The 16312-nt window shown below is 40.6% G+C and overlaps 3 long non-coding RNA genes across 4 annotated transcripts; 1 reads left to right on the top strand and 2 right to left on the bottom strand.

The window, feature by feature from the left end:
- Window positions 1-3330: 3330 nt before the first annotated feature.
- Window positions 3331-6143, top strand: LOC311148411. Its single transcript, XR_014614896.1, has 3 exons — window positions 3331-3798; window positions 3915-4048; window positions 4321-6143. It is a non-coding gene; the product is annotated as an uncharacterized lncRNA (long non-coding RNA).
- On the bottom strand, window positions 5310-6336 carry LOC311148409. The gene is made up of 4 exons (XR_014614893.1): window positions 6261-6336; window positions 5891-6031; window positions 5617-5725; window positions 5310-5511 (listed from the first exon to the last, which is right to left on the bottom strand). It is a non-coding gene; the product is annotated as an uncharacterized lncRNA (long non-coding RNA).
- Window positions 6335-8837, bottom strand: LOC311148410. Of its 2 annotated transcripts, none has more exons than XR_014614894.1 (5): window positions 8643-8837; window positions 7792-7986; window positions 7395-7481; window positions 6467-6720; window positions 6335-6386 (listed from the first exon to the last, which is right to left on the bottom strand). It is a non-coding gene; the product is annotated as an uncharacterized lncRNA (long non-coding RNA). The 2 variants fall into 2 exon arrangements; XR_014614895.1 differs by lacking the exon at window positions 8643-8837 and adding an exon at window positions 8344-8427.
- Window positions 8838-16312: the final 7475 nt, after the last annotated feature.

Below are 16312 nucleotides of genomic sequence, written 5' to 3'. Positions count from 1 at the left end.
TGGTTGCTTTATGCTTTTGATTGTTGGATTACATTTTTGTTTTATACTTTGGTGTCTGCATATTGGAATACGATCTCTCTCCTCATGCATAAAACCAACATATGTCACAAATAGATTTGCTCTTATCGGCACGCACATACATTTACATTTACATTTTCGTCATTTAGCAGACGCTCTTATCCAGAGCGACTTACAAATTGGTGCATTTACCTTATGATAGCCAGTGGGACAACCACTTTACAATACAATATATATACCCCAAAAATATTTTTTTGGGGGTAGGGGGAGGGTAGAAGGATTATTTGTATCCTATCCCAGGTATTCCTTAAAGAGGTGGGGTTTCAAGTGTCTCCGGGTGTAGGGACTGATTTGAGCCTGAAGGTACGGAGGTGCCATTCCCCTCACAGCTCCGTAGGCAAGCACCATGGTCTTGTAGCAGATGCGGTCTTCAACTGGAAGCCAGTGGAGTGTGCGGAGGAGCGGGGTGACGTGAGAGAACTTGGGAAGGTTGAACACCAGACGGGCTGTAGCGTTTTGGATGAGTTGTAGGGGTTTAATGGCACAGACAGGGAGCCCAGCCAACAGCGAGTTATAGTAATCCAGATGGGAGATGACAAGTGCCTGGATTAGGACCTGTGCTGCTTCCTGTGTAAGGTAGGGTCGTACTCTGCGAACGTTGTAGAGCATGAACCTACAGGATCGGGTCACCACTTTGATATTAGTGGAGAACGACAAGGTGTTGTCCAGGGTCACGCCAAGGTTCTTTGCACTCTGGGAGGAGGACACAACGGAGTTGTCAACCGTGATGGCGAGATCATGGAGCGGGCAGTCCTTCCCCGGGAGGAAGAGCAGCTCCGTCTTGCCGAGGTTCAGCTTGAGGTGGTGATCCGTCATCCACACTGATATGTCTGCCAGACATGCAGAGATGCGATTCGCCACCTGGTTTTCAGAAGGGGGAAAAGAGAAGATTAAGTGCCTATAGAAAGTCTACACCCCCTTGGATTTCTTCACGTTATTGTGTTACAAAGTGAAATTTAAATGGATTTCATTGTCATTTTTCTAACGAACTAAACAAAAATTAAACACTAATATACCTTGATTAGATAAATATTCACCCCCCTGAGTCAATACATGTTAGAAACACCGTTTGCAGTGATTACAGCTGTGAGTCTTCTTGGGTAAATCTCATAAAAGCTTTGCACACCTGGATTGTGCAACATTTGTCAATTACTATTTTCAAAATTCTTCAAGCTTTGTCAAGGTGTTGGGGATCATGGCAAGACAACAATTTCAAAGTCTTGCCATAGATTTTCAAGCAGATTTAAGTATTTAACTTGACCAATCAGGAACATTCACTGTCTTCTTGGTAAGCAACTCCAGTGCAGATTTGGCTTTGTGTTGTAGGTTAAGTTCCTGCTGAAAGGTGAATTCCTCTCCCAATGTCTGGAGTAAAGCAGACTGAAGCAGGTTTTCCTCTAGGATTTTGCCTGTGCTTAGTTCCATCCCATTTCTTTTCATCCTTAAAAACTCCCCAGTATTTGCCAATGTCAAGCATACCGATACCATAATGCAGCCACCACCATGCTTGAAAATAAGGAGGCAGTTACTCAGTGATGTGTTGTGTTGGATTTGCCCCTAACATAAGGCTTAGCGTTTAGGCCAAAATGTGTATTCGCTTGCCGTGTTTTTTTGCAGTATTACTTTAGTGCGTTGTTGCATACATATACATGTTTTGGAATATTTCTATTCTGTATATTTGTATTCTTCTTTTCATTCTGTCATTTAGGTCATTATTAATAATAAAATAATAATAATATGCCATTTAGCAGACGCTTTTATCCAAAGCGACTTACAGTCGTGCGTGCATACATTTTTTTTTGTGTATGGGTGGTCCCGGGGATCGAACCCACTACCTTGGCGTTACAAGGGCCGTGCTCTACCAGCTGAGCTACAGAGGACCACATTGTGGAGACACTAAAATGTTGTTTATCCATTCTCAGTTTTCTCCCATCACAGCCATTGAACTATGTAGCTGTTTTAAAATCACCAATGGCCTCATGGTGACATCCCTAAGCAGTTTACTTCCTGTCCTGCAGCACAGTTCAGAAGGACTACTGTATATTGTATGTGTCTGGGTGGTTTAATACATCATCCACAGCATAATAATAACTTGACCATGCTTAAATATATATATTTAATGTCTTATTTATTATTGTAACCCATCTACCAATCACTGCCCTTCTTTCGAAACGCTCCCCTTTGTAGTTGAATCTGTGCTTACAGATGTTATATGTATGGGGGACAGAGGAAGGGGTTGTCATTCAAAAATCATGTCAACCACTATTATTTCACACAGTCCATAAGACGTATTATGTGATTTGTTAAGCCAAATGTAATTCTGAACTAATTTAGGCTTGATTAAACAAAGGGGGTGAATACTTATGCAACACCTATATTTTAGTAAGTGTTTTATTTATTTGTAAAAAGGTGTAGAATTTTCTTTTCACATTGACATTATGGAGTATTTTCTGTAGATAAAAATAAATAAATAAATACAATTAAATCCATTTAAATCCCACTTTGTAATGCAACAAAATGTGAAAAAAGTTCAAGTGGGTGTAGACTTTCTATAGGCACACACATACACACACTGCACAAAATACTAGAAGTACATGTTCATGATTTAATTGTCACCACGAGTTTGGAAAATTCCATTATTAGATTTGTCTCCCTAGATCTAATGTGAATTTAAATCTTATGGTAGGTTCTCCTCCATACTTTTAGATAAGCAGATAATTACATTTGTTAAAACAGCATTACCGAAAATATCCATATACAGTGCCTTGCAAAAGTATTCATCCCCCTTGGCATTTTTCCTATTTTGTTGCATTAAAACCTGTAATTTAATTGAATTTCTATCTGGATTTCATGCAATGGACATACACAAAATAGTCCAAATTGGTGAAGTGAAATGAAAAAAATAACTTGTTTCAAAAAATTAATTACGGAAAATTGCGTGCATATGTATTCACCCCCTTTGCTATGAAGCCCCTAAATAAGATCTTGTGCAACCAATTTATGGAGGACTAAAAGTGCCACAATTAAATAAATAAATACACCATTAAATAATTACTTAAATGTGTCATTAATTAATTAAAATTAGAATTAAATACATAAATGTGTAATTAAATGTATCATTAATTAATTCAAATACCGATTCATTTTATGTAAAATACATATATAATTATTTCACTATTTACATTTACATTTCATGATCCTGCATTGCAGTGATTCATGAATTACTTAAAACTGTCAAACTGACCCATCAAAGTCAGTGGGCGGGGCTAACGCGAATCTAGTCTGATCCATTGCTTTGGTCTGAAGTAGAGTAGGCCAACCTGGATAGAAACAATGGAGGATCTCCGTGAACTTTCCAGGGAGTTGGTTAGAGACATTTTAAACTTAGCAGAGGATGTAGAAGCAGGACCTGCTGACCCAGAGCATGTAGCTAGTAAAGCAGAGGAACTTATTGAAGTTGTTGGAGTCATTTCCGCACTTTCCGACGAAGATATCGACCACAGAGTGATTGCAAATCTAGAAGAAGTTGTCCACCGCTTCTCTGGTACCAGGGCACTTCAGGCCCAACACACACAGGGACCGGGGCGTTTGGCGTTTGACATACCGAGTGCAGTTCTGGAGCATTAACTTCTTTGTGGAGTTCCCGCAGTTCAAATTTGCAGCGATGTTCGGTGTGTCAAAGAGGACCATCAGGAGGCGCATGCAACAATACAGTTTAAGGTATTTACACTAAATTCATGAGTTTTCTGTTTATGAATTGCTGCTCTCATACACTCGGAAAGAATATGACGTTTAAGGTAACATTACTTGATGTTGTGTTTTTCTTGTTTGTACAGAAAGACAGATCTCTATTCAGCTGTGAATGATGAGGAGTTAGACCGTATTGTAAGTGAAATTCACAGAAGTCATCCAAACACCGGCTACAAGCTAATGCGTGGTCACCTGAATGCAAGAGGTGTGCATGTTCCAAGTGAGTAGATAATAATATGGGCATTATTTAAATGTATTTTTAATTTGGAGCTCTGCCCCTTTGAAAGGTGAAGGAAGCCCGCTTATGGAAAGACATCAACCTGTGAGCTGTAGTTTCTACAGTGCATACTATGCAAAGCTGTATTATTTTAAAAAACTGAATAAGTAACATTTCATTTCTCACTGCCTTGGTGACCAAAAATAACAATCTTGTGTAAGGACATGTCAAACTAGTTTTAAGTACAAGACTGATTATGCTTGTCATCCATTCAGGTTCCTGAAGAATATGGGATCGATTGGAACGGACCTCACTGCCTTCATCGAGGCACTGTGTCAGTCCCCGAGGTTCAGCTGGCCCGTGAGCTCTCAGATGAAGAGGTTGCAATTTTGCCAGCTCCAGGAGTTTCTGTTACTGATGCACTTAGACTATATGTAGAGACTGTGGAAGTGTTATCAAGAATCTTAGACTGATGTCCAACCCATGTTTTTATTTGTTGTGTTAGAACAAGCAAGGAAAAACTGAAAGTTTACTTTCCTTTTAAAAGAAAGGAAAAAAAGCTGTTTCTTTGAAGCTTCCTGTCTCATTATGGTCCACAGAATGACTAACATGAATGCTGTACTGTTAGCACTGAAGGTGCAGAACAGTTTGATTTTAGTAAATGGAAGAAAAAAAAGTCAACTACTGCACAGTGTGTTAATGTTTTCAAAGACACTGAACTTGTGTCAATTCATCTGAACTGTGTATGCATTGACATTAGGGCTGGGCAATATGGAGAAAATCAAATATCACATTTTTGACCTAACACCTTGATGTCGATATTGCAACGATATTGTAAGGTTGACAATTGGTGCATTCACAAAATATCTTCCACATTTAGATTTCGGATAAATAACTATCATATTGTGGATATAATGACTAAGTGGTAAAAGGCAAATAATAGAACAGCTAGAACAGTCTGGTAAGTTCAGAAAATGACATCACTTTACTGTAATGCAGCCTTTGAAACCAGGAAAAGACTAAACTTACCATGTAACGATATTACACTTCTTCAAAATCTAATGGTGCTTTTCCATTACATGGTACCTACTCGCCTCGTCCTAAAATCTGCAATGGGAAACGGACGCACAGCGAGTCGAGGCGAGTCAAGTAGGTACTGGTAATGGAAAAGCACCTTAAGACGATATCTAGTCTTATATCACGATAGATATAATATTAAAATATTGCCCAGCCCTAATTGACGTCTGAAAAAACTTAAACAAGCCCAAATCCAGTACTTTTTATGGCAGCGACAAGTGCTTTCTCAAAGTCCATGTAGAGTTTGAAATGAGCTGGCAGCTTTAGGGTTTCAAAGCATGTGGAGGACGTAGGAAGGGTTCCCCCAGAAATCTCCACTCTCAGTTCAGGAGGAAGCATCTCCCAGCCAACCCAGAATGTCAGCAGCTGGGCCAGGGTACCTGATGAAGCTAAAAGTCATAAAATGGATTAAAGACATTTAGTTCAACTGTAATTGATCATATCTATCCATGAGACATAGAAGCATTTGTAAAGAGAGAAAATAAGGTTTATACCTGTTTCAATGAACATCCTTAGAAAGCCAGTGATGCGGCAGGTGGTGTCTAAGTCAAAGTCTTCATCATCACTGTCCTCAACTGGCCATGTGATTTTTTCTAGGAGCATCTTAAAGAAAACAAAAATTGTAATTTAAAAAAAGGGAGAACTTATTTTGGTGAAGGACTATGCAGATCAAAATCTTAGAAAATTGAAAAATATCCATCTCAGTCATTGAAAATACACGTAAATTCATCAAGTTAAGTCACAAATATAACTAAATTACTGACTTACCTGGGGTGTGAACTGCATTTCAGCCATTTTGGGGAAAAGAAGTGGTACAACATCCGGCCTAGATGTCAGCAGGGGCCATACCATCACATCTTTCAGTCCCTTTCTCAACTGTTTAATTTGGCGCATGGTCCTCCCAACGACCTAAGAGACAGACCGACCCATATTACAGCCCAAATCCTTAACCCAAATTTGACAAAAGTTGGCACAGTAGGAAAAATGTTAATAAACACAATAAAGTGCTTTATAAAAATCCATTAAAACTCTAGTACTTAAACTCTCGTGTTAACATAACAAGCCAGGGTTCACAACACATTCTATAATTTCAACAAGTACAGCGATGAATTCTGTCACTTAACCAGCAGGAACTCACTGCATGGAGTAGAAGTTTGTTATGTAGCCATCTCCGATTTGTTTTGGTGACTGCCGGAAGATCCCAAGACTTGGAAAGATCTGAAACTGTGTCCTTCTGTTCCGGTGTAAGATCTTCATGTTCAAGCTAGAATTAAGACCATACAAGTTATTATATCTGCCCAAGCAATATTTTTTACATGGCAAAGTTTCTTTTAGGTTACATACCAGTTCTATGATGCTCCTGATGTGCAGATCAGGGCAGTCTTCTGTAACAACGGTAGCCATTTCAGGGTCCCCATTGAACAGTACATGAATTACAGCAGGACTTAGTCCTGTGACATGGGGACCATCATGCAGAAAGGTGTGGCCCAACATCCTTCCTGCAACCCGGAAGAGGTTGCTTTCAATAAGTGCCTCTGATGCTGCTGGAACAAGATGGTCAGGTTCACCCTCAAATAGCAGTGTTTGGCCCATTCCTCCTGTAAAGTACCAAGAGAGCAGGGAATAAAGTCACAACAATTAACCTCTTAAATACATTAAATAAAAATGTATGATAGATAGATAGATAGATAGATAGATAGATAGATAGATAGATTACATCATACTAGTGGCGATTACTTGGCCTGTGGTATTGCTGCTTGTAGAATTCACTTAAACCAAATTGTAGCCTACTCCAAAATGACTTACAGAAGGACCCCAAACCACTTCAAATTCAATTCCCCTGTATACCCTACTACAGACTTACCTGACACAAAACATTGCCCACCGGCCCTCCGCTAAACAGCACATATCCGCGTTCATCAACCACCAGAACGTACGTGTACGCGTGTGTGTGTGTGCGCGCGCATAGAGAGAGGCGGTGTAGAGTGAGTCACGACACAAACAGGTGCTCAGTCAGCGTTGCATGCAGTGTGAGAATGGCAAGCAGCAAGAGCGGCAAAAGCCAATGTGTGCTTCTTTTACCTATATATGTAACGCTATCTTTTGCGTTTATCCAAACGTCGTCAAACTTGGCACTGCACTTACTCGTGACCAGAGCAAGACACCTGTCAAGTTTGAAATCCATCAGACTAACTGAGAGACATGCGCTACAGACAGACATTTCTGCAATTTATAGATGGATTAACCTTCAAAAAATTAGTAAGATACTTACCAAGATCTAGACTGAATCCAAACTGGAGTTTGGATATGATTGTTGTCATAAAGTACCGCATCACTCCCTCTCCGATAGCAACATCACCTGAAATAAAATACTGATAATAACACTGGAAAAAAAGTGGCGGCCTAATACAGGTAACTGGATTTGGTAACATTTAACAAGAAAGGGAGAAAAACTTCTATTGGCTGTAATTCTAGAATAGCATCCTTAATATTGATTATTCCAGATAACAAGAGTATATTGTGCACAATATTCACATACATACATATAACATTTTTATCAATTATATAATTTTGTGCATTCCATTCTCCCATTTAACAATTACATATAAGCTACTTGAGTGGTATAAACTGTACTGATGTATTTATATTATAAATGTTATATTACTTACCAACCAGAGTACAATGAAGTGGACATGCCCATTCTTGCTGCTGTTTATAGAATAAGAGAAGCTCCCGTTCCCTGTCCTCTTCAGAGTCCCTTACATCCATCTTCATTCTAAGTGGTTTCCCAGTTGCATGTTCCCTTAGCAGATTCTCTTTGAAAACTTTGGCAGCTTGAGTGGGTTCTTTAATAAGCTTCCATTCTAAACAAACAACAACAATAAAGTTATCTATTACAGAGAGACATATTGTGAGTTGGCATGTTACCTGCATATACAGATATCCTCTCACTCTACAGAACAGGAGGAAAATTCTGTTCATTTCACTGACAAAACGTGAGACCCAACATCTTCAGAACCTGTCACAACGCTGAGTTGACATAAAAACAGCACTACTAAACAACTACAACTAAATATTAGAAAAATAGAAAAACCCAGTTGCATGTTATTAATTGTCTGTAACTGTATTATCTTATCTAATTATATCCTACAGGTGTTATCTTTCTATTAACTTTTCAGTTACACACAATCTTATAGCAACACTATTGTGATGACACAAACCACTGTCTGTTTCTTTGCGATCCAACTCCTCGTTGACAATCACTGCCGGTACTACTGCACTCTCAGCTGATGTTTCAGGCCTCACTGGAACACTGTCACTGACTAGGGCTGTCTCACTATCATTTTCTTCACTTTGGCCTCCCTCTTGTTCTCTTTCTGATTCCTGCATGGGTGTCCTTGAAGTTAACACAATTGAAATGATGGTCATACTCGCTTATTTGTGTGCACAACAATAAGAGAGACATATTCCCAAAGAAAATAAATTATGCTACCCTTGCATTGCTTTAAGAAGTACATACCCATTGCAGCTCAATCTGTGCAGCTTCATCTCTGAAAAGGGAACTTCCTTCTGACAAGTGATGCAGGGGATGACTGGACCAGAGGCAGGACGTGAGCTCTCCTAACAACAACAACAAATGGCTTTTAATTAATGATTAAAAGTCACCAGTAATCTTTGTTTTGATTATGTATTAAACTAAGTCTCTGTAAATGTATGTACACAATCTAAGGGTAGATCCTGTTGAAGTGGACGTATGTAGATTGTAGCCTGTCCAATCATCGTCGATGGATCTTTCAGATAGGCAAGGGTGTATCCAGTGCTGGGACACTGAAGCAACGCAAGATTTCGACTGCGAGTAGATCCTACAAGTTTTAGAAATTCAAAGCCTCCCCCTTGTTGGAGCTTCGGAAACACTTCCATCAGTTTATTTGTTATAACCATGGGATCGTGGTCATTCCCTGGAGAAAAAAACAAAACAAAATCATAACTCACCTCACCTTAAATTAAGCAAATAAGCCTGTGATAACTATTATTGACACTATGAACACCAATTAAGTTTGAGTCACTATAAAAAGAAATGCAAATAATTTCAACAAGCCACAGACAGTACAAACTTTTTTTTACTTTTGGTAAATGCCTAGTTTGGCACTGACCTGAAAATGTTACTTTTTGCTCTCCAAGTCCTGAAGTAAGAAGTTCAGCTTTAAACAGTACGCTTGGAGTTTTATCCGCATTGTGGTCAGCCAAACAACAGACAGTGTGTGTGTAGCTTCTTCGGCTAACTTGGACTTGTGCTGGTCGTCTCGTCATATTCCTTCTGGCTCCAATGTTATATGGCGCAAAGAGCCTTGCTACCTCCGCTGCAACACAGAAAAACGTAACAGCTCAATGGTCACCAGTCAGCTAAAACAGCCTCTACTTCTATCTTGGGATGCTCAAGCCAGCTAACACCATTTAGCCGATTAGCGAACTAGCTAGGTTTATGCTTCCCCCCCCCCCATTAACAATAAACGTGTCACGCACGAAGCATCATAATACCGCATGCAAATACATGTTCGAGTCGATCTAATTTAACCTACACGTGTGTCCCGAATCATTAAATAGTAGCACACCTGGCTAACATGAAATTACTTAGCTTACCTTGGACAGGTGTACGTGATTGAGCGGCCGGTATCTGCTGTGACTGAGCTGCCGGAGTCACCGGTGCCGCGGGAGCCGTTGGACTTCTGCTCAGAGCTTCCTCAATCAAATTCGCTGCTTCTCTCAGCAGCTCCGGGCAACTTTTAGACATTTTGTCCTGCACCTCACACAGCGTCTCAACATTGGGGCTAGCAGGACCGAGTCTTCTTGATTTTTAGCCGTTGCAATGAAAGTACTGTTTAACCGTGTAACTAAACCAACGTAGAGGTGAATAGCGCCACCCAGTGTATTGGAATGTGTTCAGTAGCTCTGCATCAATCCATTATCCGGAATTGATTTGTCTTGGCTTGATGCAGAGGGTAACCAATCAGGCGTTAGGTTCCGCCTACCAACTTTTGATGGGTCAGTTTGACAGTTTTAAGTAATTCATGAATCACTCCAACGCAGGACCATGAAATGTAAATGTAAATAGTGAAATAATTATATATGTATTTTACATAAAATGAATCGGTATTTGAATTAATTAATGATACATTTAATTACACATTTATGTATTTAATTCTAATTTTAATTAATTAATGACACATTTAAGTAATTATTTAATGGTGTATTTATTTATTTAATTGTGGCACTTTTAGTCCTCCATACCAATTACCTTCAGAAGTCACATAATTAGTTAAATAAAGTCCACCTGTGTGCAATCTAAGTGTCACATGATCTCAGTATATACAGTAGGGAGAACAAGTATTTGATACACTGCCGATTTAGCAGGTTTTCCTACTTACAAAGCATGTAGAGGTCTGTAATTTTTTATCATAGGTACACTTCAACTGTGAGAGATGGAATCTAAAACTAAAATCCAGAAAATCACAGTGTATGATTTTTAAGTAATTAATTTGCATTTTATTGCATGACATAAGTATTTGATCACCTACCAACCAGTAAGAATTCCGGCTTTCACAGACCTGTTAGTTTTTCTTTAAGAAACCCTCCTGTTCTCCACTCATTACCTGTATTAACTGCACCTGTTTGAACTCGTTACCTGTATAAAAGACACCTGTCCACACACTCAATCAAACAGACTCCAACCTCTCCACAATGGCCAAGACCAGAGAGCTGTGTAAGGACATCAGGGATAAAATTGTAGACCTGCACAAGGCTGGGATGGGCTACAGGACAATAGGCAAGCAGCTTGGTGAGAATGCAACAACTGTTGGCGCAATTTTTAGAAAATGGAAGAAGTTCAAGATGACGGTCAATCACCCTCGGTCTGGGGCTCCATGCAAGATCTCACCTCGTGGGGCATCAATGATCATGAGGAAGGTGAGAGATCAGCCCAGAACTAGGACCTGGAGGACCTGGTCAATGACCTGAAGAGAGCTGGGACCACAGTCTTAAAGAAAACCATTAGTAACACATTACGCCGTCATGGATTAAAATCCTGCAGCGCACGCAAGGTCCCCCTGCTCAAGCCAGCGCATGTCCAGGCCCGTCTGAAGTTTTCCAATGACCATCTGGATGATCCAGAGGAGGAATGGGAGAAGGTCATGTGGTCTGATGAGACAAAAATAGAGCTTTTTGGTCTAAACTCCACTCGCCGTGTTTGGAGGAAGAAGAAGGATGAGTACAACCCCAAGACCACCATCCCAACCGTGAAGCATGGAGGTGGAAACATCATTCTTTGGGGATGATTTTCTGCAAAGGGGACAGGACGACTGCACCGTATTTAGGGGAGGATGGATGGGGCCATGTATCGCGAGATCTTGGCCAACAACCTCCTTCCCTCAGTAACAGCATTGAAGATGGGTCGTGGCTGGGTCTTCCAGCATGACAACGACCCGAAACACACAGCCAGGGCAACTAAGGAGTGGCTCCGTAAGAAGCATCTCAAGGTCCTGGAGTGGCCTAGCCAGTCTCCAGACCTGAACCCAATAGAAAATCTTTGGAGGGGGCTGAAAGTCTGTATTGCCCAGCGACAGCCCGAAAAACCTGAAGGATCTGGAGAAGGTCTGTATGAAGGAGTGGGCCAAAATCCCTGCTGCAGTTTGTAGAAAAACCTGGTCAAGACCTACAGGAAACGTATGATCTCTGTAATTGCAAACAAAGGTTTCTGTACCAAATATTAAGTTCTGCTTTTCTGATGTATCAAATATTATGTCATGCAATAAAATGCAAATTAATCACTTAAAAATCATACAATGTGATTTTCTGGATTTTTGTTTTAGATTCCATCTCTAACAGTTGAAGTGTACCTATGATAACAATTACAGACCTCTACATGCTTTGTAAGTAGGAAAACCTGCAAAATCGGCAGTGTATCAAATGCTTGTTCTCCCCCACTGTATACACCTGTTCTGATAGGCCCCAGAGTCTGCAACACCACTAAGCAAGGGGCACCAGCAAGCAGGAGGCACCATGAAGACCAAGGAGCTCTCCAAACTGGTCAGGGACAAAGTTGTGGAGAAGTACAGATCAGGGTTGGGCACCATTAAATCCATTATAAACAAATGGAAAGTATATGGCACCACAACAAACCTGCCAAGAGATGGCCGCCCACCAAAACTCACGGACCAGGTAAAGAGGGCATTAATCAGAGAGGCAACAAAGAGCCAAAGATTACCCTGAAGGAGCTATAAAGCTCAGCAGCGGAGACTGGAGTATCTGTCCATAGGACAACTTTAAGCCATACACTCCACAGAGCTGGGCTTTACGGAAGAGTGGCCAGGAAAAAGCCATTGCTTAAAGAAAAAAATGAGCAAACACGTTTGGTGTTCGCCAAAATGCATGTTGGAGACTCCCCAAACATATGGAAGAAGGTACTCTGGTCAGATGAGACTAAAATTGAGCTTTTTGGCCATCAAGGAAAATGCAATGTCTGGCGCAAACCCAACACCTCTCATCACCCCGAGAACACCAGCCCCACAGTGAAGCATGGTGGTGGCAGCATCATCCTGTGGGGATGTTTTTCATCGGCAGGGACTGGGAAACTGGTCAGAATTGAAGGAATGATGGATGGCGCTAAATACAGAGAAATTATTGAGGGAAACCTGTTTCAGTCTTCCAGAGATTTCAAATCAATCAAATCAAAATGTATTTACCACATGCGCCGAATACAACAGCCATTATCGTATAGCCATTAATGCTTACTTACAGATTTGAGACTGGGACGGAGGTTCACCTTCCAGCAGGACAATGACCCTAAGCATACTGCTAAAGCAACACTTGAGTGGTTTAAGGGGAAACATTTAAATGTCTTGGAATGGCCTAGTCAAAGCCCAGACCTCAATCCAATTGAGAATCTGTGGTATGACTTAAAAATTGCTCTACACCAGCGGAACCCATCTAACTTGAAGGAGCTGGAGCAGTTTTGCCTTGAAGAATGGGGAAAAATCCCAGTGGCTAGATGTTCCAAGCTTATAGAGACATACCCCAAGAGACTTGCAGCTGTAATTGCTGCAAAAGGTGGCTCTACAAAATATTGACTTTGGGGGGGAGGGGGGGTGAATAGTTGTGCATGCTCAAGTTTTCTGTTCTTTTGGTCTTATTTCTTGTTTGTTTCACCCCAAAAAATATTTTGCATCTTCAAAGTGGTAGGTAAATCAAATTATACAAATCCCCAACAAAATATATTTTAATTCCAGGTTGTAAGGCCAGAAAATTGGAAAAATGCCAAGGGGGTGAATACTGTTGCAAGCCAATGTATGTAATTGTGTGTGTGTGTGTGTGTGTGTTTGTGTGTGTGTGTGCACTATATAATTAAATTAGTCAACAACAGGAGATGCCGTTTCTCAACTTTTATCTTCAGATTCATAATGTTAAAAAAGACACGAGGGCATGTCCACTGGCAAAGTACAGTCAACAGTGGTAAAGAAACCCATTACTCATTTAACTCTTCGTAATGAGAGCAGTTTTAATCAGGGGCAGGGAGGGAGGAACAGAGTGGGCATAGCGAGAAATATGAAGACAGTGATTACTGGGCAGCAAAAACTGATATATTTTCACAAAAATAGTGTAGCACTCACAACTGTAAACTGTCTTCATCAGGTGTAAAGATTGTTTTGGAGTCTGTGGGAGCTGATATGGTATGCCTACAGCCTAGTCTGAGAATGTATATTTTAAGACAGAGAATACATTTCACAGAAATCGTGTAGCAATCACATCGGTAAATTGTTTTCAGCAGGCTTCGCTAAGCTAAGAAAATTGAGTAGAATGAGTTTTGGAGTCTGTGAAAGCTCGTATGGTATATCAACAGCCTAGTCTGAGTACCCAGATCGTGTAAAATGTATGTTTTAAGACAGATAATACAATTCACAGAAATAGTGTAGCAATCACATTGGTAAATTGTTTTCAGCAGGCTTCGCTAAACTAAGAAAATTCAGTAGAATGAGTTTTGGATTCTGTGAAAGCTTGTATGGTATTCAACAGCCTAGTCTGAGTACAAAGATTTAGGAAAATGCATGTTTTTAGATGAATAATCAATTTGAACAAAGGTCTAATTGCATTTACAAATGTATATTGTCTTTGCCAGGCTTCCCTGGTATGGTATATATACAGTGGGGCAAAAAAGTATTTAGTCAGCCACCAATTGTGCAAGTTCTCCCACTTAAAAAGATGAGAGAGGCCTGTAATTTTCATCATAAGTACACGTCAACTATGACAGACAAATTGAGAAAGAAAAATCCAGAAAATCACATTGTAGGATTTTTAATGGATTTATTTGCAAATTATGGTGGAAAATAAGTATTTGGTCACCTACAAACAAGCAAGATTTCTGGCTCTCACAGACCTGTAACTTCTTCTTTAAGAGGCTCCTCTGTCCTCCACTCGTTACCTGTATTAATGGCACCTGTTTGAACTTGTTATCAGTATAAAAGACACCTGTCCACAACCTCAAACAGTCACACTCCAAACTCCACTATGGCCAAGACCAAAGAGCTGTCAAAGGACACCAGAAACAAAAGTGTAGACCTGCACCAGGCTGGGAAGACTGAATCTGCAATAGGTAAGCAGCTTGGTTTGAAGAAATCAACTGTGGGAGCAATTATTAGGAAATGGAAGACATACAATACCACTGATAATCTCCCTCGATCTGGGGCTCCACGCAAGATCTCACCCCGTGGGGTCAAAATGATCACAAGAACGGTGAGCAAAAATCCCAGAACCACACGGGGGGACCTAGTGAATGACCTGCAGAGAGCTGGGAACAAAGTAAGAAAGCCTACCATCAGTAACACACTACGCCGCCAGGGACTCAAATCCTGCAGTGCCAGACGTGTCCCCCTGCTTAAGCCAGTACATGTCCAGGCCCATCGGAAGTTTGCTAGAGTGCATTTGGATGATCCAGAAGAGGCTTGGGAGAATGTCATATGGTCAGATGAAACCAAAATATAACTTTTTGGTAAAAACTCAACTCGTCGTGTTTGGAGGACAAAGAATGCTGAGTTGCAGCCAAATAACACCATACCTACTGTGAAGCATGGGGGTGGAAACATCATGCTTTGGGGCTGTTTTTCTGCAAAGGGACCAGGACGACTGATCGGTGTAAAGGAAAGAATGAATGGGGCCATGTATCGTGAGATTTTGAGTGAAAACCTCCTTCCATCAGCAAGGGCATTGAAGATGAAACGTGGCTGGGTCTTTCAGCATGACAATGATCCCAAACACACCGCCCGGGCAACGAAGGAGTGGCTTCCTAAGAAGCATTTCAAGGTCCTGGAGTGGCCTAGCCAGTCTCCAGATCTCAACCCCATAGAAAATCTTTGGAGGGAGTTGAAAGTCCGTGTTGCCCAGCGACAGCCCCAAAACATCACTGCTCTAGAGGAGATCTGCATGGAGGAATTGGCCAAAATACCAGCAACAGTGTGTGAAAACTTTGTGAAGACTTACAGAAAACGTTTGACCTCTGTCATTGCCAACAAAGGGTATATAACAAAGTATTGAGAAACTTTTGTTATTGACCAAATACTTATTTTCCACCATAATTTGCAAATAAATTCATAAAAAATCCTACAATGTGATTTTCTGGATTTTTTTTTCTCATTTTGTCTGTCATAGTTGACGTGTACCTATGATGAAAATTACAGGCCTCTCTCATCTTTTTAAGTGGGAGAACTTGCATAATTGGTGGCTGACTAAATACTTTTTTTCCCCCACTGTACAGCCTAGCCTGAGTACCCAGATCAAGGAAAATGCTTGTTTCTACTTTCACAAAAATAATGTAGCATTCATCTGGTCGTTCCGAGGGGAGTCGGAATCTTTGGGATGTGTGTATCAATAAATCACATTAAGAGCGTCAGAGTTGCAGACATCCTTCATGTCTTTACACTAGTCAGTGTTTCCCTCTAATGTGTACTTCACTCAATCTCCCTCACCTACATCATCATTATTAATAAGCCAGCTGGAAATATCTTCAAATATTCCTTTATGAATATTTTAAACAGTCTTTTTAGCAGCAGTGATCTGCCCATAACCTCTCCCTTTTGCAAGGTGAGTGTTTCAATTACTACAGGCGGTTGGAATGGGAGTGGATGTTTCATTAACTACACTGAC

The sequence above is a fragment of the Coregonus lavaretus genome, assembly GCF_964263955.1.
Source record: "Coregonus lavaretus genome assembly, chromosome: 21".
Taxonomy (NCBI): Eukaryota; Metazoa; Chordata; class Actinopteri; order Salmoniformes; family Salmonidae; genus Coregonus; species Coregonus lavaretus.
Note: the sequence above shows the minus strand (reverse complement) of the source record. Positions and strands in the feature narration are given on the sequence as shown.